Below are 22,397 nucleotides of genomic sequence, written 5' to 3' on the forward strand. Positions count from 1 at the left end.
AATATTTTGTTGTTAGAAAGGCCACTTTAACCGGACCACCGATGTACCCCATATACAACATTTCTCTAAAAACATGCAATAACGCAAGTGGGTGTAAAAAAAACTATTTTCTAAAATCAGAACTAAAGCAGTACAAAAAACAACAGATTCTCTGTAATATAAGTTTCGAATGTATCTTTATTGTGATACATATTGGTTGTTATTCCACGGCCAAGAGTCTTTTTAAAAACTGATAGAAGGATTAGTTTCAAATACTGCTTTTATTGGCTTTAATGTCGAAACGCTGGGAATGAGATTGGAAACTGGAAGCAAAGGAGTCAACCCATGAGCTACACCATAGTCTCCGCCATCTTATTCTTCTTCTGTTATTCCCACCGTTCCTTGACACAAGTAAGCAAAGAGACTATCATTAATATCAATGATCGTCCACGCCAGGTGCCCCTAATCTCCTATTACCATCCTTACCTGCCACAAATCTGATTGACGTGATTATGAGTAGGACATGGGTGTGATGGGTCCAAAACTAGGTGAGACAGGAGCAAGACTACGAAGGGTAACCATTGACCACACATAGCAAATTGTCTTGGTAATGGTGCTCTGCCTCATGTGAAAGGTGGCCTTCTATAGTACAAGGGAAGAAATATGCTTTACTTGGTTATTATTGTCAGGTGCAGTATAGGGCAATATTTAAGTTTTTACTCTAGTTCTGGAGTTAGATATTTAAGCAACATAGTAATTGAGTGTCCCACCTGTTTGTGGACTTCACTGAAGTTAACTGACCATCAATACTACAGTGGCACGTTTATAATAGTGGAAAAAGAAAGTTTTGTGAAGTTTATTTAGCAGACATTTTTCAGTGAATCATTGGTAATAAACCTATGTAAGATTGTTGATTTCATTAGTTAGGTGTTGGCAAGCCTAAGTCTGTGGCATGTCTATCTCCTGCTTACTTCTGATGGATCTGGAGGTACTTTAATGTCACATTTATAGTGTGCACAAACGGCCATCGTTTCCTTCTGTCACGCATCCTTAAAAACTGAACTTTCATGAAATCTATTCAGCAGGTAGAAGTTAGGCTGCCCAAAATGAAAAGAACTGAACTTTGAGGCAAAGCGGGTGGGCAGGGGTTGGATGTGGCCAAACACCCCTCATCTGCCCAGAGAAGGAGAAAACTAACCGGGAGACCCAGGTGAATCATGGAGAGCTCTTAGATATGTTAATGACATAAATGAGCTGAAAGTCATGATTTGTCACAGTCCTCCGTAGTTTCCTTCTGTCCAGCGTCACACATCCTAAAAAAGTAGAACACCGGCATATGACTTCATATCCTGACGCCCAGCGGGAAAGACAATTAAACATAAGGTAGAGACGAAGGTAAATATGTCACTCAACACTTACTAAGGAAAAGTCTGATATTGGAGAAACTTTTATGTAGAAATCAGGGGCGTTATGGGAGTCGTAGATGCACCATAAATGGAGATCTATGCGTTGGCTACTTACATTTTAATAAAAGCTATCCAGCAGAAGTTAGAGTTAAAATTAACCAGACAGCAAGTTCAAAAAAATCTTATTTTTATTTCCATAAGTGATGGCTGTGATTACGTTTCATAACACCTAATACTGTTTAAGTACCCAAAATCATCAATGAAAAAGTAAAAACAGTCCATTCGCTTTAATGTAGGTGACGTGTGATTTAGTACCACATTGTGGGTAAACAACTGTAAAAGTGTATCATGAATACTGTGTAGGCTGTAAAACCTTATTGCCAATTTAACACCAGGTAGAAGTTTTACCCTTCAGGTGACCTTCTTTCCTTTGTTGTTGTTTTTTTCTCACATTTACCACCAGCTGCCATGCTGAATGAAAATATTCTGGGAATATGGCAAAGAATTTGGTTTGGTTCTTCTTGATTATTAAATCAGTTCCAACCTTGATAAGCACCATTCTCCCCTTTTTATGAACAGGTGGAATTCGCATTGGCTCCCGACAGCCTTTTTCTTCTGGACTGCTTCCTACAAGAGAATGATTTGAATATGTAAATGTCCTCCAAATTCATTCCAGGTGTATATTATCTCATTTTCTGTCATTTTTTTGTTCAGCTTCTGGCAGGGGCAACAGGGTTTTTGTTTGGTAGCAAATCTAAAATCTCTGTAATTTTGTATTTGGTGATGCATTGTTAAATAACAGTTCCAATCTAAAATTAAAGCAGAATGTACATAATACACATTTACACCGTGAAATATTTAGCATTTGCATTTAATAAAGTTTGTACAATTAAACATAAAAAGCCTTTTTGTGTGTGTTTTTTTAACATTTAATGGATGGTGAACATATGTTTAAACAAACAGAATGTTTCCCTTTTTTTATTTTTATTGAGTAATGCCAATAATTCCCTTATTTTCATACACATGCAACAATAAATATACATACCGGTATATTGAACTTATATGAAATATTTGCATTTACACACAAAAGGGATAGAGTAGCTCAGCCAGCAGACACTAAGTCTGCAATATGATGAGTCCTTTCTTGGGAGAGCCTTAAATTTTAGTTCAATTTACAATAAAGAGGGAAAAAACTCCATCACATTTGAGATTTGTGGCAAATTTGCTCATCACATGGTAACCAACATCGCCCAAAGCACGTGGCATGGGTTGCTAGTCCCCTAATGCAGACAAAATTAGTATTTGGGTTCCAGACTGCCATTGTGAGTGGAATGATGGAGATTTTTATTTCTTAATGGCCATACTGGAGAACATTCCAGGATAGGATACCAGGAGCTCTCCTTCTTCTGGTGGACTGGCTTTGTGGTGGAACGGGGCTAGCTGTGCGTAGTGGTGGGACTAGCTGTGAGTGGAAGTGGGCTTGACCCTAGACAGCCTAAAGCGGGTGGGCAAGGAACGGACATGGCTGAACATCCCTCTCCTGCCCAGGGAAAGAGAAAATCAACCTGGAGACCTGAGTGAATCACGGCTCCTAGATATTGGAATGACACAAGTATTAAAAGTTGTGACTATCCCGTGCAGTGATTCAATGTAACAGCAAGCTATGTAAGCAGTGTGAGTTCTTGGGTGAGCTAGTTTCATTCTTCGTTATAAACATGATCTCCTCAGCTATACTTGCTTGTGTGTTTGGAGGTTTATGGGTTGCCAGATACTTGAAGAATAAGCCAGTATTAGGGCAGGCAGGTCTGGTCTAAAAGGATATAAATGTCAAAGCAGTTTGGTTCAAGACCTTGCTATAGAACTATTAAAGAGCGACTAGGTTGCCTGCAATGGTAAGTGACACACATGCATACTACTGTCTTTTCCATGAGGACTTACTAGGTAGAATCTTAGACAGCAGAAGGCATGGTAAATTGAGGACATTTGTTCAAGGAGCACTAAACATTCTTAACATCTATTTATCCAGTTTGTTAAAAATATGGCTAGACCTCCCATCCATGGTTGTATGAGTTCCAGTAAAAACACATGTGAAGTGGTTGGCAAATTATCTCCATACTGACATCAACTGACTTCTGTCCATACTTTTATGGGACATTTAGAGAAGTGTCCCACAAAAAGCCTGCAAACATCCCTAAATGCCTTTCATCCCTTTTTGGGTACATACCACTGGATATATGTCTATTTAAAATAAATTTGGAACCCAGTGCATTAGAACCACCCCAACAACTCACAAATCCCCCAAACGCTTATTGTCAAGCTTCTCTTTTCCTGTTTTAAATGATCATCTGTGTATTTTTTACGTTAGTTCCCTACATGCTCTTAATGACCATCAATGCATTTTACATTTGTGGCAATTTGTTGAATCCAGCAATCATCACAAGAGACGATGTACAGCACATACACATTGAACAATGGCTTTCCGCATTAGAACATTTTTATACTAGTGGCTGTCTACGAACTCCATGTTATTCGGATGAAGTCTTCACCGGATTTCTGGCACCATGTACTCCAAACCCGGTTTGTAGTTCCCCCTGGAGTGGCAGGATTGATTGGCTTCGCTTGGATTGGGCATGGAACTCTGCTACTTGGATGCAAATCCAGCCATCTGTTACACCTCTAGTTAAAAGAACATAAAGTTGTGCATTTCATATAGAAAATCCCCCCCCTGATACTACGTATACCAAACATTGTTCTCTTTCTCACTTGCTTGGCAGAATCCCCCATTTTGGTAGACACAATACGAGAACGAGAACGGGCGCTTTACTGCCATGGATCACATAGCTCTTTCTATAATTAATCTCATTGGTCGCAAATCTCGTCGAATCTACCAGCCCATTATCGTATAGACCACAGGGCCACTTTTTAAATGGAGATTGGTACATATTCCATGGATGGAAATTTGCTTGTTTTACCATCGCCAGCTTATGTTCTGAGCCCCTAGAAGTTTTTATTTAACATAAAACATTCATTAAGCAGAATTTGTAAGTATCATTAAAATTCTTTAACTGAACTCTTCCCCTAAAGCGCATCTTAGAGGAGTCTAGTGAATTTTTCCGTTTCATCAGGAGGCCCCTTTGCATTTATTTTGTTACTTTGCTTACGCAACAGCAGATACAGGACTTCCCACAAAAAAAACTATATGTATTGGCCTTTAGGTTTGTTGGATTAGACTCTTACAATATACATGTAAAAAAAGAAACATTTGCCAAGGGTTCTGGGCAGGAGAGAAAAGTGGCAGCAAAAGAGCCGATACTGACCCATACTAAACTAATACATACATTAAACAAGCATTTCTATGACTTATTTAAAAAAACAAAAGAAAGAAAGAAAGAAAGAAAGAAGAGAAAGAAAGAAAGAAAGAAAGAAAGAAAGAAAGAAAGAAAGAAAGAAAGAAAGAAAGAAAGAAAGAAAGAAAGAAAGAAAGAAAGAAAGAAAGAAAGAAAGAAAGAAAGAAAGAAAGATACACTGGTCACTTTGGGGTCACTTAACTGTATTCATGGCATTGAGGACAATAAAAGTGTATTCTATTTAGGCAATGTAAAAGTATGAACCTATTTTCGATATACATTATTGTGTCTTTTAAGTGTTGTAGAACACTGAAGACCCAGCAACCATTCTGAGCTCATAGAAAAGAGAGCTTTGGGTTCCAAAGAGGGACTGTGCCTCCTAATGTGGGACACTTGGGAAGTATGCTGGCATGAACATCAGGATCACTTACTTATGCAGGAGGTTAATCCGAAACATTTCTGAGCATCCCATTAATATAATATAATGTTTGCAGTGAGTTAATCTCTGCGTTTAGCCTGTCAACTGCTGCAAAAATAGTGCGCAAGACACTAACGTGATTTATGGCGTCTACTGGCCAGTCACTAATATCAATGCCAAACTACATGTGTTAATATCAAAAGATTTGCTCAGTTCCAGTCTGGGCAGTGACTCCGACTGATAGCTTTCTGGTAAACTGGAAAACAATTCAGGGATTTTAATGCAATGTGTCTGGATGTCCTGGCCCCCCGTAGAATTATACTCTATAAGCACATCCAAGAATTCTTTAGGTCCCCCCAAAAGCCAACATTCACGGCAACTTTTTGTTTTAAGAGCGGCTTTTTAGGAGCGAATCACCAACTGAAGGAGAAATAAAATATTAGAGACAAAGTCTTTAGTACACCGTTCTACCAAGACCTCATTTGTAGCCGTCAGTCTCGATACTTTACAGCTTGCCCTTGGTTACAACTTTAAAACCAATTATTGGTCGTTCTTTTTTTTCTTTTCTTTTTTCTTGATATAAGATAAGCCGACTTTCCATATAAAATGTCTATTTAGTGGAGAGTAATTTTAACTTAACTTAAATTTAAATCTTTGTTTACTTCAGCCGTGATAAATAATGTGGAATTACAAGATTCTCTTAATACCGTATTGGCTCGGATATAGGCCGCCTCCGTATATAGGCTGCACCGTAAAAGTTTGGTGCTTTTTTAAAGAAAACGTTTTTTTTCTTTCAAAAAGCACCAAAAAAACATGCTGCCACTCTGTCCCCCCCCCGAGATATGCTGCCACTGCGGCGATGCGGCTGTTTACCCGCATCGCCGCAGCCGGTGACCGTCCGCAAGATGCGCTTAGACAACCTCCCGTGTCGGCACCCCCCGTGGAAAGTGCTGGCAGGGGAGGCTGTCTGAGCGTATCCGAGAGTAGAATACAGGTCCCCTGCACCGCTGCGGGGGATCTGTATCCTAACCCCGCTGCCTGCCCGGCGCCCGGGACTGCATGTCCCGGGCGTCGGGCGCTAGACCCCGAATATAGGCCGCACCCCCACTTTAAAGACTTAAAGTGGGGGAAAAAAGTGCGGCCTATATTCGAGCCAATACGGTATATCTCACCCTACTATGTACGCACTTATGCTGCCCTGTCTCTTTCGCCGATACCGTTATATAATGTATATATATATATATAAGGCGACTTTTGTTTAGTGGAAATAACTCAGTAATGAATTTAGCTGAATACCTTTTTTCTCAGACCTACTATTTTCTTAAGTACTTTCCATGTAGATCTATGATTTAACTTTAGCGAAGTCCCCTTTGTGCAACTTTAAGTGTCATGGCTGCAATTTAGCCAAGGAAGCTCCATTGGACCCCTGGGTTTTTATGACTATGGGACCTCAAAAGTATTTGGTAAAATTATTTTCACTTTTGTCAACTCATGTTTGGACCTTCAACCATTCATTGCTTAATAAAAAACATATTGTTTTTACGTAGCGCTGCCTTCATTCACTAAGCGACTCTTACTTCTTGTAATTTGTAAATCTCCCTTCACCTAGATTCATGTCTAAAGTACAGCGCTACGGAATTTGATGGCGCTAAATTAAACGGTAAATAATTATAATAAAGTCCAGGTTTCAGATGGTTGCCATAGTTTTCAATCAAATTGAGGTTTAAATAGATTTGCTTAAATCCACTCCTTGATGTGATTATGAAGGTGAAATACAAACATTCATCCAGAATTAACCTTAAAAGTATTGGTGGAAACTCATCGAAAATACTGAATAAGGAGCCCTGTCTTAAAAAAAAATCATTTTATAGCTATGATTTGAAAAATTTATATCATTACTTGAGCAAAATGGTCAAAGATGGCTGCTGTTAGGTAAACATATGTCAGCGGCTTCTTACAGTAAATGTTACATGGTAGGATGTACTGTAAATGCTGCGTGCATTTTGACTTTGAAGTTGGCTAATAGCCAACAGTCCCTGTAACTTTCTTCTGTAGTACGACTGTTACCGCTGTTGGTTAATATCAAGTACTAAAGGGTTGTAGGATGGAACATAACATGGGATAAGTCATGGATTCCCTGCAGGTTAAAGTTTCATAGGTCAGAATGTAGTCTTTTGCAGAGAGTTGCAAGAACGTCTCATTCTGCAAGAACTGAACTTGGATTTGACAACAACTCTGCCATACAGACGGTTTTCTGCTGCCATAGACAACGGCTCTCCATTGCTGCTAACGGCCAAGGTCTACTTGGCACATGCGTCGCCAGCTGGGTCTGCATCTGTTCCAACTGCCTTTGACGTAACATTTTTTTCTCCCTGGGTGTTACTGACTGCTAGATTCGGAAAGAGACCTAATACTGGTTGTGTGCCAGAGACCTCATATCTGCTTGAAAATCCCCATATCCCGCCATGTCTGGGATTCATTCTGGGTGACTGGGCTGTACCTCATAATGCCCTCAATGAACCGGATCTAAATGTTGTCTATGAATCAGCTTCTCCGTTTGTTGGAACCAAAGTAACAATACATGCGAAGGAATGAATGTCTGATTTACCAATTTATGGAGCATGCAAGAGAAAGACGTGTGATAATACCCATACTCTACATTCATTACAGTATATAATATATAGTGACCTGTGTTATGGTCCAGGGTGGTTCAAAATCAAATGGGGCCCTGGGAAAACCCTAGTGAGATGCATTCCTAGATATCATATTTAAGAGGGCAGGTAGGGTACCACCGACACATCTAGGGGTCCATTATGCAGAACCAGTTGTGGACTCCCTAGATTTTTCTGGGGTACCCTATCAGTTCTCTCCATTTGCTTCCACAAAGCTGCCTGAAAGTTATAACAGTTTGCATCCATCAGACACGACAGTATAAAAAGAAATCTCTACTTAACTAGTTACATGTACTGTTAATCAGTGAGAGGAATTTTCAGAAATCTCTGGCATTACCTATTCATAATTCTGAGGCAATGACTTGCAGGAGAAGCTTACTGTAGCTTACCCTTGAAAACACATAGTGATATCAGGGAGCGCAAATGTTTAACTCTCCGTCAAACTCCCTCTTTAGTGAATAAAGCCCAATGACATAATGAGTGGGTGGAAAGTAGCTTTTTCCAAACACCTCTCCACTGACCGGAAGAAAGTATACCTGAAACCTAAGGTAGCAGGGCTTCACCCGGAGTCTCCAGGTCAAACCCGGAGAGTTCCCAGGTATGATCATACCTATGACAGCAAAGAGGACTAACATGTAGGCTGCTGGCTAAGGGTGTCTAACACTAACTCTGTGCTTAACCTCTTAATTACAAGCAGATGGCAACTTCCACTCTTACTGACTACAACATTCTTTTTCATATATATGTATATGTATATATAGTCCCTTTAGTTTGTGGAGCTCTGGATATCCCATATGCATTTTCCAAGTTTATTTCTACAAAGTTCCAGTAAGATTATGAATAGAACCATGGGGGCAATGTTTGCATGGAATATGGCCCAAATTGTTCTCTGGTGTCGCTGGATTATGTGAAATTAGCTCATTAATCATAACTTAAACCCATCCACACCACATGGCTTAGTTATAACCCATCTTCCCCGATTTATCTTACGCTTTCATCATGCTGACCTTGTGGCATGCGAGCCCATCTTAGGAAAGAAAACTTACCTTGGCATGGCTTCTTGTTAACATATTTCTAGGTTACCATCATATGTTTATGTTTTAATTCCAGAATCATGCTGCATTATAACATACTAGCGGCCTGTACGCTAAAGTCACGGTACAGAGTGGAATTTCATCCTTAAATACCAAATTTAATGTGCAATCCAACAAACTGTTCAAGGGATATTTGTGTAACATACAGCATGCGCAGTGGCTAGCTTGAATTAAATAATTCCATGAGTTCCAGAGAAGTGAAGAAATATTACCCATGACTGGCACACAAAGGGTTGAAGAAAAAAACATTAACTAACAAAATTAACTAACATTGTGATTGCATGGTATATATATATATATATATATATATATATATATATATATATATATAAACACACATATATAGATAGATATATACATATATATATATATATATACATATATATATATATATACATATATAGATATACATATATAGATATATACATATAGATACATACTGGTATATATATATATGTAGTTCATGAGTGGTAATAATGTTGGTATGTACATGTGGATAGAAAATATAAACATTATAATATATATATATATATATATATATATATATATATATATATATATATATATCACTCCAATCAAATTTAAGAAACAATAGAAAAATTGTGTTACTTGTTAGTCCTTGTTAGTATATGACAATTGAAAATGCTTGCACTGTCACCTTGCAGCCCCATATGCAAATTTCTGAATGTGGTTGATTTGTTTATTGGGATCACATGGAGATCAAGATCACATTCTTTGCAACTCTCAACCTCCTCTTCTGTCTACAATCTGCTTTTAACCCTCAGCTAAGAGGCTGGCTGAGCATCACAGAAGTTGGAGTCCTCAATATCTAAATTGCTTTTAGAGAAGTGGTTGTTATAAAGCCAAAAATACCCCTACATGCAAGGATTAGAGATCAGTACAGTAGGGCATTTTTTTGGGGCTGTAGCTATATGATACTCCAAATACATGGAACATATCATGCCAAAAAATGTCTTTTAAGTGTGGTACCTTTATGTATTCCAAGACCACCATTTGCTTCTGGAAAGACTTGGAGTCCTTGCCATTTGATATATTTGAAGTGTTTGGTTTGCTTTGTCTGTTATTTAACCTTGAGTGGTTGGCACTTGATCCAAATGGTAATGAGTGACACATTCTGATGTGGACATCATTGTCCCAGGCATAAAAGATAATTCCCATGCTGGAATTAAGCTCAGGCAGGGATTCCATGTCCTCCTTGTTTATTTTAAGGGACGGTGATTAGTATTATTTAGGAATCCCCAATAAATTCAGATATAAGGATGGGATTTCTGTAAATCTTTTCCTAACGACATTGAATTAACAATAAAACAGCACATTACAAACATACAGGTATTGGATATCCAGGTACAACTTGTGACAATTGTTAATATATATTGCAAATTACTATTATACTGAAAATTACTATTATTAACCGAAAAAGTACAGTAAATTACAAAAAAATATGCAACATTTTATTCAATATTACATTAAAAAGGGACCTTGACATTTAAAAATGAAGTGCATGTTGTGGTTTATATAAAATCAGAAAGCAGGAAAGAAAGGACGGTAGAAGGAAAAAAGAAAGGCAAACCTACGAAAGAAAGGGAAAAACGAAATGAGTGAGAAAGAAACAAAAATGATTTAAGAAAAGAAAAAGAAAATGAAGATCCTGATAAGAACACAGGAGTTTTAAAGTTCTCTAAATATTTCCAGACACTTGTGGCAACTAGAGGGTTAATTTTAATACACTGGCACCGAGTTAGACTTTAAAGGTCTGCCCAGATCAGCCAGGGTGTCCCCAGCAGCTGGGTGGCTGTTTGAATGCATTTCTTTTTCCTGGCAAGTCCACCCATCAAGTCATCATCATCATCATCTGTTTAAATACAGGGTGCTGCACAACACACAAGACAGGGGGGTTTTCTTTCCAAACACTGAGACCGGTTTATGCATTTTGTTAGTAGTGTTTATTACTTAATACCTTGCTAAAGGGTTGCCACCTCTATTACCCGCACTATTCTTTGTATGTAGGTACCTTCAGCAGCAGAGATTATTTCTAAATGTATTATTTAGAGAAATAACATTAACCCATGTATTGCCAGGTTCAAGTGATGCATTGAGGTCAGTTGGGATCCACATCCCTATGGCTATCTTTATCACATTTAATAGGAAGATATTGCGCATACTTAATAGATTTTAGAAGCCCTTACTTTGGACTTTATGTAGGTTTTGCTATTGACATTACATACTTTTTCATAAGATAAATCCCCAAAACCCGATTTCTAAAATAATAATCAAAATAACTCTATTTACACCGCTGCATTAATATGTGCTTTAAAAAAAAGGCATTATTCGTGGAATATTGTGATTATGATGTGGATACGTGTCAAATAATGCAAGGTTAAATTGTATTGGTTTTATTATTAATTTAAATTGTATTTTTTCCCCCCACTTTTTGAATTTACAGCTTTGCAAACTGAATACATTACTAAACATATTGCAGAAAAGTGAGAAGTTACTCCAAGGTTCCAGAAACAGGACATGTCTAAATGGAAAATAATTTAAATACGATTATACATCTTACATGTTCACCTGTCCTGGAAAAAAAAATAACAAAAGTATTATTAAATTTATAGACCATCTTGACAGCTTTTCATTTGTACTTCCTCGCTTTAAGCTTTATTGAAAAAAAATATTAAACTTTAATTATTTTTTGTGCTGCCTCTGCACAAATTAAATAAAATAAAAATCCTTTCTCTTCCAAATTCACTCCTTCTCTAGAACTTTTGCTGTTATAATTTATTTCAGAAAAAAAAGTGTATTATTTTGTTGTCTGTCTTGATTTTCAGAGAAATGCATCAATTTTGTATTGCACTTTAATCCAATGACTCCCTTCTCTTGTTTTGAATTATTAAAACACTTTCTTTATAATAGGAAGAGTCCTGGTTACTTTTTCCAAGACTAAGGCATGTTTATTAACTTTCCATCGATCTCAAATACATCTCATTATCAGCACAAAATGAGCATTTCAACTCAAAATACAAACCCTCAATTTTATTTGATGCTTTGATTTTGTCACTAATGTAAAATACATTATTAATAAGAGCTGAGCTGCAGAAAACTCAGATATTAAAGCTTTGAACGTGACTTTTTTTTATACTCCTATTAGATGGTTCACCTGAAATGTTGTTATTATCTATTGATTTCAAATAGCGCCGTTATATTCCATAGCGATGTACAATGGTGAATATTTGATCCACAAATATCTTTATTCTGTACAAGCAAAAAAAAGTTTTTGCTAAGTCTACAACTCTTCTCCCGTAAAGTAATAAAGTCTGAAATGTGTTTCTTGATTTAAAATGATATCTTATATAGCTTCAGGTAGCAGTATAAAGGTACATTTCTGATCATCTTGAATGAAAGGAGTTTGATAGGTTTAACTTAAAACGCATGGTATAGTTCATAAAAGCAAAGCCTTATTAAGACCAAAAAAAAGCTCCATCCTAAAAATGATACGAAATCGGATTATAAATGTATGATTTATTATTGTTATATGTTATACTGCTAGTGTTTTTGTTTTATTTGTTTTATTGTTATTCATATTTAAACTATATTCGTGCTGATAACAGATTAAAGACAATTCCACGGGTTAATATTTTAAGAAAACGGGTGTATGTAAGATCTGTTATTTATACTGTGTGTGTTTTTAAAATAATAATGTGTTTTTCAATAAAAAAAACAGTATATTGATACCTTTACATTATCTATATTAATATATAATGCGCATTTTTTTATAAGTTAAAACACTACTTCTAGGAAAAATGAAAAACCTCGAGTTCTCAAGGGAGCTCTAAAATATGATGTTTCATAGAAGGAATATGAAATCATCTTTACGTAGCTGCTGCTTTTTTAACTTTTTCATATGGGTTGAACAAGGAACATATTTTCTTTCTACAATTAAGTCATTTGAATAGAGGTTATTATTATTATTATTATTATTATTATTATTATTACTACTATTAAAATTCTCAGGGCTTGTTCACTTGAAGTATCAGTAATTCCATTCCTTTAGTTTCCCAGGGGTTGGAGACCGGTTGCATCACTTACTTTCTTCTTACCCAATTAAGTCAGATATAGCATAAAAAGCTATGTATTCTTATCCTGTGTATGTAAAGATAATTGTCTGTACAGGAATACGCAAGATCAATATACTTTAGTCCTTTAGTCCCATTAGGAGGAAGGGGTTTGGTACTTTGGGACATGGTATCATGGACTCAATGGTGTATTATGTAGTGCTCAATTCTATTGAGTTGTTTTCTTTTGTTATAGCAGACTGTCTAACATTTGGGATTAGTTAAAGTAGTTTACTGTAGATTTTTATTTACTTGGTACTGGGAATGCACAAATTTATATGCATAAAAAGCATATCCCTGGTTAAAAAAAACAAATATGTGTTTATATATATATATATATATATATATATATATATATATATATATATATATATATATATATATATATATATATATATATAACATATAGGTCTGGATCCTTCTGAATGTAAAATGTAGGCCACCAGAAAATCTTTTTATAAAATTCTACTCATATACATTGTGTATCTTTCTGTACATACAACCTGAAATGATTGAAAGAAGCTTATGTGTGACATAGAAACAGCGAATCTGACATCAGAAAAGAACCAATTTTCCTTTTGTAGAGGCTCAGTCCCTAGATTTTCGTGATTTGGATTCAGGAGCCATGTGTCCACCCCATGGATGTTTAGATTACCTCAATGTATTAGCTGCTACCACTTCAGCTGGGAGGCCGCTCCACATATCATTCACCCTCTCAGTAAAGTAAAACTTCCCCACATTACATCTCAAAATACATTATTTATATATCCACATGAATTCTGTATGAAACATAATGTTTTCTTGTTTTCTTAAACAGTTTCTGGTTCATGGTAAAACTATGGAAATTGTAAATCTTAAATGATAAAAAATAGGGGAACCTCACTGAAAATACATATAAATACATATAATATTAGTATGCTGACTACCACAGATAACCAATCTCTAATAACTTAGCTTGTATGGACTGCAAATCTCATCACCCTCAGTCAGGGCAGTCTGTGAACTTTACAGCCCCTGTTGACAACTGTTCTAATTACAGCAGCACAATGGGCTCTGGCAAGTAGAAGAAAACATCAAGGTAATACCCTTAAAATAAACATTGCCAAAACCAGGACATTTTTATTGAAAATCAGCCATGTTATGCAAAGTGTTTTGGACGACTTCATTTCTGCAAAGCATGGATTTGGCAAAAGTGGTTAACCTTTAGTAAACAAAGGCAAAATGCCAATTTCTGAATTACGTTACACTTTTGAGTATGTAAACAAGAGACTTCTGAGGGTTCCTACACTTCTGTGAATCAACATCTTGATTATAATTAATAGATCACTAGGAAGTTAGTTATGTATTGTAGCTGAGGTAATAATCGTGTGTAAATATTTAATAATTAGGTGTGTAATAAGCAAACAGTTTTTTGAAAGGACGCTGCCAAATATTAATATTGTAATTTTGTATAAAAATGAAAAATATGACAGTCCCACAATATTGAAATGATTCTTTCTGGGAACTTGGAGAACTAATGTCATCAATGAATGTGTCCTTTGTTGATTTAACCCTTGAAGTGAAAGAAGAGCTGGACTTCAGAATGGAGTTTATATATTGTAAAGTGGTGCCGCAAAACCGTATGAAAACTGACATTTTACTCAATGAGCTCAAAGAAAGAATCAGAGGCAATTAAACAGCTGCTATATCTAACTACCCTAAATTTGGCAGGGGAAATTTCAGAGCACACTACATAAAACCCACCATAAATCACTGTGCATTTGTGGCAATGTTCTATTCTCATACAATTGGATGAGGCTTTTGTTAGTTTATTTCATCATTTTTGGAAGGTTGCACGGTATATCAGCTATGGAAGAGCTGATTTAAATTAACCTATATGTGTTTTAACCAAGCAACCCATAAAGTTTAATTGCTACGCCATTCACTATTAGACAGAAATACCTGCTTCCTTCCAGCAACCAACGAGTTAAATCAATGAATAAACTATTCAATAACCATCCAGAAAATCAATGAAAAATCTACATTATGGAAGATGCAGAAACTCAGCTGCAATAAGTAATAATAGTTATAATAATAATACTCGACCGACTTTGCATTACAAAGGTTGAAGGCATTTTTTATCATTATTTGCATATTTCATTAACTTACTTATTATTATTATTATTATTATCATCCTTTTTAATATAATGCCAAACATTTACACAGGGCGTCTTATAGTACCCACATTATTTATGATTTATATTTTCTTAGTATTGCCATTTTTTTTTTACAAACATCCACAAGCTATATCAATCATCTATCATCTATGTATTGTCATTCACTAAATATAGGGTGGGATATGGGTTAAGTTTTTACAACTATTGTACTGATCCAAAATACTGATCATGGAACAAGTTTGTTTTATGTAGAAATGAAAGTAGGACATTCCTGACTGGGTGGGTAAGAGAGTCACTGTAATTAGAATTCAATATATTCTACATGCTTATCCTCATTAAATGAAGGAATCTGTTCTGGTATTCATGATATTTAGTAACATTTTCCCTTTAACTTGGTTCATTTGTTTCTCAGACAGCACTAAACATGGGGATTTGGGCTTTAGTCTAAGTTTAGGTAAAAATGTAACTTTGCATGCATTACATTTATAAGTAACGCAGGCTGTATAAGATCTGTGATCTAAGTCTTGTATTTACAGTATATTTGTCTGCTATTTTCTAATTTTTGAAGATCTCATGTTTTTCTGGTTTAAATTTAATACATTATTTTAGAGTTTTTATGTCTTAAAATGTATATTGCAATAAGGACCATTGAGAAACAGGCTACAGATGCAATACGTGACACAATCTTACAGTCATAGTAACTTTTGCTGCTCAAAAAAACCCTTTTTTAATTAACATCTTTGCTTGTCTTGTGCAATAATCTGAGGAATACAACCTTAGATATGTCGAAAAACTTAAACATAAGACTTACATGATGCAGGATACAAACACACAGTGCTGTATGTATATAGCTGGGTGCAAAATTGCAACCAATGGAATGTTATAATCAGCACCATGATTATTTCAGTTGCTATGGTTACAAGACCAGTGTTGAAACCTTACTGATCTTGGTCACCTTTCCTACATACCCTTGATGTGCTCAATCTACTACTGAAGTTCTAGTGTGGCTGTGAGAATGTCCCTATGGCCCTTGACAGGTATCAATACACTGAGTAGACATGGTCACTGCCTGTAACATGGGTGATCTCTACATGTGTTTCACAAATAAATAAATCCTATCGTTTGTCTGCATACATGTGTACTTATTTTCATAAAGTTACAGTCACATTATATGAAGTTGTACAAACTTTTGCAGGCATCAGGGAGGGGGGTGATTCAATTTTCATTTTAGTTCCAACCTATGGGAACATATTGTAGTATACATTAGAATACTGTATATATACAATTCGTATACAATGGAAAAAAGAGGACTAATCAATTAGTTCACAGTATAACAAAATCAAAAGGTAATGAGGGTCTTGCTCAAACTAACTTACAATGAGATGTCACTTGTTAATAAAAGGCAAAGAGTCTAAAATGTAAAGGCAGATGTCTAGTACCCAAGCTGATGCCACCCTAGATCTTTGGCACAAACAGTGAAGCAAATTATTACTAATCTGTATTTGCTAATGTATGTGATGCAAAACCAGGCCAGTGGGTCAAGTTACATTTGTAACATTTTTAAGATACTTTAATGCTTTTATTGGGATAAATACATTAATTCCAGTGTATAGTTTCATAAAGCCCCAGCAACATTGTTGGCATGTGACTTTTTTTCTCCCCCAATAACAGCAGGCAGCTTGCTTTCTCAAAATAGGACAAATAATGATTAGTGTGGTGTTTTTTTATTATTAAATGTGCTGTTGGAATTACTCTGCTAAGTTTAACACTTTTGGAACTAATTGCAGCTTTTGTAAAAAACATCACTCCTTCTACTGGTTAATGCCCAAACCCCTCTCAGAAATAATTATTTAATCAAGTCAAATGTTGCGTAATTTGTAATTTTGTGGGAAAACTTAAATGTCATGTAACACAAAAACTGGTGTGGTAGGCTGCTGCCTTTGACATTTAAAATAGCCTCACGTGTTTGAGTTGTTTTATGTGTTTGAACCTTCCAAGAAAATTTGGATCTGCTAAGTTTGCTTAACATACTAGAGAGTGTAATTAATGTGTAGTCTAAGTGGAACGGAACCTTTACATCAAAATCTTTATCTTAGTGTTTTATTGAAAATGAAACACTGAAGACACTGCTTTATTTCGGGGCAAGGCTATAAACATCTCCATCAGAGTTACTGCTTCACATGTCACCTGATAGTGAGCATTTTAAGACCGTTTTAACCCTTTAAGTGCAGTGTGCATGATTCCAGGTCTTAGTGGGTTAAACTGATTTTCCTTTTCCTCCTTACACATTGTGAAATTGAAGTCATTCATATAAAGCAACTACTCACTGCATTATGATATGTAGAACTGGTTGTAAGTAGTAAAGCATAACCTCAAGTAATGTATTTTATCAGAGGTATGAAAATGCAAACCCTGACACTTCATCCAAAGACTCGTTTGTAGAGATAAATCATACCTCTTGGCCCAGCAGCCTTGTGTGATTGAAGGTATTCCCTCTTCCTATCCTATGTAGAGAAGTGTGTTGGCCACAGGGTGACTACTAGCTCATGCAAAGCTATCCCCAGTAATGAAACTCTCTATTTTATATATGGTAAAATAAATTGTCAGTTCTCCAGTTGAAGTACTAATTTCTTTCTTTCTTTCTTTCTTTCTTTCTTTCTTTCTTTCTTTCTTTCTTTCTTTCTTTCTTTCTTTCTATCTATCTATCTATCTATCTATCATATTAGCATATACCCACACATACCCTGAATATACATTTTATTAATATTTTCTTGTACCCCAATCATATTAGGAAAGCATTTATAATACTCTAGTTTGCATGGGAAACCGTTGTCTTTACCCTGTTTATCTGAGGTAGACCCTCCAAGATTGAGAATGATGATATTGTGCCAAAAGAAATATTTCTGTGAGTAAAATTGTTTTTTTTTTTTAGGAACAAACTGATCTGGAAATGTGAAGAATGAGAACGAACTGTGTTCTCCAGCAGTTTGCTTACAACACTTACTAATGGGAATGGGTACAGTTCACAATACTTCTAAGTAGATCAAGGATGTTAGCAAAGAGATTTAATTCTTAATATTTTTTATTCAAGTCTTTAAAACTACAAATTAAATACAAATTTCAGGGGAAAAAAACTGTCCTGTTGTGTTTTCCATAAAAGACAGAATTCTGATTCCACATAGGCTGTGCAATCCAGAATTCACATTAGGTAGTATCTAGCGACATGTCTAGATTTGTGTATGTATAGTTTTATATTTTTCATTCCTTTTCCTGTGAATTTACATTAAAAATGGTAGTTTATTTCAGAACTTCCTAAAATATTTCTTAACAGATTTCTTAAGATTTTATTACCTTAAACTTGTCTTTCCATATATTTGAGTATATTGTACCATCGCCATCTGTTGGGTTGAGTGTAAGCGTTTATCTGGATACCATCTCTATTAGGTTACCTTTTTTTTAAGAAATTTAACCATAAACTTCCCTCATGCAAGGACAATTAATAATGAGCCTCTTATTACTGATATAAAACCTGAAAACCTTTGGGTAAAGATATGGGTGCTGATGGATAATATTCATCATACATTGGGCAAGTTGTAGGAATGAGCTCTGATATGACGTTATATTGCAAATTAACATATTTTCTTAACACAAAATGTTGCTTATTGGTTTTCTGAAAATGCCTTGGTGAGTAGTGTATACACTGTACAATGAAAACCTAACTAAGATTGCAGTAACCATGCAAGAAATGCACCGACAATGTAGAAAGTACAGAATTATTGATTTACAACTGTATGGTAACCTTGTTTCTTATAAATAGCTTGTTTGTGATACATAGTGCAGTTTTCTCTATAATGCACAGAACTATAGCTCAGCTCCCTCTTTTCAGGATTAAATCTGGATTTAGTTTAGATAACTAATCATTACAATAATAATAATAATAATAATAAGCCAGTCTTATTTTCATGAGAAGCACTGAGAGGATGATGTACATTGCAGTTCCCTATAAACAGAAGATTTACATAGGCTCCCCTACCCAGCCTATGTACAGAGTTCATTGCCTTTCCAAACAGACACATCATTTCCCAACAGAAAATATATAAAATATTTTACTTAACTGAACTGGGGTGATTGGATCACTGTAATTTCATATATATATAGTCTGAACTTAAATTACGGTGATATATTATCTTTGGTAGCTTATTTCTATCTAGGTGTCACAGCTCATGCCCACTTCCCACAATCTCTGTTAAACCAGGATGAAAGCTGGCATAGGTACAAAGGTGTGACAATATGCAAGCACTTCTGCTGTACCTACCACTTCACTTGAGGTTAAATCTTTGTCCTGTTCACAGAGTGTCCTTCCTTGTGCCTCTTGTGGCCAGTACCTGTGTAAATAAAGAGAGGCATACCCATTAATTCCAATACACTCCATGATATTAGGCACCAAATGACTCCCATGTTTACCCCCCTCTGCTTTCTATGTAACCTGTAATTTAAAGTTTCCTTTTAGCCACAAAAATGCTAAGGAGTAATTGTGCAAGATGATTGGCTGCATGGCTTCACGTGACCCCAATGCATCTCACTGATGGTTGTCGGTAAATCAAGGAGAATCACTTTGATGGCACAAAGTGTATTTACAAGGCTGGGTATGAAGGCAGCTCAATGCCACAAAGAGAAACAGAACAAATGCAGCAGCTACGTGGCTTGCTATAAAATGACATATGAATATCTATATCATGATAGATATATATATAATACTCTGTATACATACTCAATATAATAATAATTGTAAAATATATATACATATATACTGGTATATAATAAAATACATTTTAAGTAAATCAAATCGATTTAAAAAATGACAAAGCATATAGAATTATAAATTACAATTACAAATAATTTATAACATCGAAAGGTAGATTTTTTAATTCACAATTTGCTGGATACAAGCACCTACTAGTGGAAGATAGGTGACTGACTACAGTGAGTCTAAAGGTAATTCAGTTTATGAGCATTCTGCACGTCATTAATGTATTTAACATAGTTATGATGGCATAAGAAATTATAAAAATGTGGTAAGAGCACAAACTTCACAACATATCGGAGGTTTCATGTTTGTAAACAACGTTTGGAAAAGAATCACAAGACCCGTTATTTATCCAGTGCGTTATATACTAAAAACACTATATGGCATTTATTTAATGTAATCATGTATTTAGCGACAAATGATCCCTATCACTCTATGATAACAGATCGCTGGGAACGTTCATATTTTTTTCGAATTTTTAATGGAAATTTAACTTGTTCTTCATACCCCCAAAAAATGAAATATAAAAATACCTGATGTGAAATGTAATTTATTGAAAAAACAGTAAAAACTAAAGAAAATTAATTAGAAAAATAAAAGCAACACATTAACAAATATCAAGCCAGATAAAAGCAGGGAGCCCTGCCTGAAATTGAGTGAGGGCTCTTTAAGAGATGGAGCCAATTTGTCTCTTTGTGTGCGTTTGGCACCGGCCGCAAAATATAAGAAATCAAATTTATTGACCGCAAATTGTAAATAAAACATATAAAAATAAGAAACCTGTGCCTGACCACAGATACATACCATTCAAGCACAAATACACAAAAAAGATACTCACGTGCAGACATAATAATTCATGTGAAAATAATAGAAAGGCCAAGTATTACCCTCTTTTTTACCCAAAAAAATACTCTCGAACGAAATCAATATTCTGCACCAATCAAAACACACGCAAACGCTTACGAAAATCACATAAAATACCTAAAACATACCATAACAATAAGGAAATAATTATTCTAACAATACCAATGATCAATTTTAAACTAGGTTGAATTGCTTTGATTATGCCTATAAAGGCTGGGTGAGACAGTTGTGGATTGCGTCTTGGATACATTGAAAATGTAAGGAAATAAATAAATGTATATAAAAATGGAAGAAACATAATACTCATGGGATTAACAGTGAGACTGAACGATTTGCACCTTTATCTCCTTTATGCTTTTCTGCTATATTTTTAAGTAAATTACATATATGATTTAAACGTCGTTTAAGAGGATATCATAATTTGTTTATTATGATGATGTAATACCTGCTTTTGATCAGAAGGTAGGTAACATTTTTAAAATGCATTTTTCGTTATGTCTGACCTCTTTCCTGGAATCCCTCTTTTCCAAGTTAAAATCAAACCGATTCCTCTTCGTGGAGTATACACACATACGAAAAAATAGCAATCTGTTTGGTAGCATTTTCATTTTCTCTCTTTGTTTAAAAAATATACATACATAGTATTAGAAAACTCTAGAATTTATATTGATGACGTGAAGAATATTAATAGAAAGAAATCCAGGTTTTCACAAAAAAATAAAGAAAATAAAAAATAAGCATACGGGGAAACATAAAAAAGCTGCAAAATCTAAATATATATATATATACATAGACACACATTCTCTAAATAACGAAACACGTCTTACAAAAAAAAAACGAACTTAAAAAATAATGTTTAATTTATATATATATATATATATATATATATATATATATATATATATATATATATATACATGTTAGTGAAGTAAATGTCTGCCTTACCTGTCACCAGTAATTCTCTTTCTCTGTGCTTCAATTGTTTGAAAAAATGGGGAAAACAGATATTTGGGGGAAAAGGATACTTGCTATGTTTTTAGTTTTTCTTTGGTATGGTATTATCCTGATTGAATGAAGGCTGGATGCACTGCGTGTAATGTAATTTAAAAATATATATGGCCAAACAAATAATGGAGGGGGGGAACTGACAAGTGCATTAGGCATTGTAATTCAACTGGGCTCCACCTACCAGCTATGCTTGGTAATTAATGGCAGCTCCCAACTTGCAAACGCCTGCATTAGACAGAGAGAGTCGACTGGAGAGTGAGAGAGATGCCATTGGAGAAAATTGATTGCATCCCAATCAACAATAACTTGTTAGCTTATAGTCAATGTATCAGCATCGCCTGATTTTTTCCCCTTTTTCTCTTTGATCCATGCTTGAAGGATGAATTTTGTTGGGAGTAGACTGAATTCTCATTGAGAACATTGAGAAGTGTTCTTTTTAAACAAGGTTGAAGACAGCGACCAGCAGCAGAGATCGTCCTGGACTATTGTGGCAAAAGGTCCTCTTCGAATCAAGGT

The 22,397-nt window shown here is 35.3% G+C and overlaps 1 long non-coding RNA gene across 1 annotated transcript; it reads right to left on the reverse strand.

Moving 5' to 3' along the window:
- Positions 1–1,574: 1,574 nt before the first annotated feature.
- LOC128469076 (uncharacterized) lies at positions 1,575–22,005 on the reverse strand. The gene is made up of 3 exons (XR_008345912.1): positions 21,819–22,005; positions 19,518–19,587; positions 1,575–2,012 (listed from the first exon to the last, which is right to left on the reverse strand). It is a non-coding gene; the product is annotated as an uncharacterized LOC128469076 (long non-coding RNA).
- Between the last annotated feature and the right edge of the window lie 392 nt (positions 22,006–22,397).

The sequence above is a fragment of the Spea bombifrons genome, chromosome 11 (assembly GCF_027358695.1).
Source record: "Spea bombifrons isolate aSpeBom1 chromosome 11, aSpeBom1.2.pri, whole genome shotgun sequence".
Classification (NCBI taxonomy): domain Eukaryota; kingdom Metazoa; phylum Chordata; class Amphibia; order Anura; family Pelobatidae; genus Spea; species Spea bombifrons.